Source organism: Charadrius vociferus, unplaced genomic scaffold (genome assembly GCF_000708025.1).
Source record: "Charadrius vociferus isolate BGI_N301 unplaced genomic scaffold, ASM70802v2 scaffold436, whole genome shotgun sequence".
NCBI lineage: Eukaryota > Metazoa > Chordata > Aves > Charadriiformes > Charadriidae > Charadrius > Charadrius vociferus.
In genome coordinates this window covers 1,060,858-1,061,366 of record NW_009649187.1, presented here as the reverse complement: position 1 = coordinate 1,061,366, position 509 = coordinate 1,060,858, and positions in this window count along the sequence as shown.

Genomic DNA, 509 nt, shown 5'->3' with positions numbered 1-509 from the left:
CGGGGCTGCCTCGTCCTGCCCTGTCCTGCCCGTCCCCGGCAGGGCCCGTCCGGGAGAGCCCGGTGTACTGTGCTCCTGCGTCTCCGGCTGCACCTCGCTTGAGAAAGCAAGTTTGGCCATCAGCCGTGCGGCTGTGGTGCGGCTTTGGTTGCCCGGTGGGCTTGCTTTGTTGTTTGCTTCCCCCCTCCCCTCAAAAAATAGGCAACAAACCCGAAAACCCCGGAATTTTCATCTTGCTTAACTTGCCGTTTGTTCCTCAGCCATAGATATAAACAAACAAATGTTGAAATTGTTTAAAAAGAAGCCGCTATCAGAGTTACCCAAAGTTGATGAGAGCGGCCTCCTCAGCTTGTGAGGAGTTGTCTAGTGGTGGCATTGTGTGGGTCTTGGGGGTGTGTGCCTGTGTTACCAGTGCCAGTGGAGACAGTAAGTACCTCGATGGAGGGAGGAGCGGGCCGGAGGTTTGGCATGGCTCACTTTAGGGGCAGATTAAACTGCGTAACAACTCG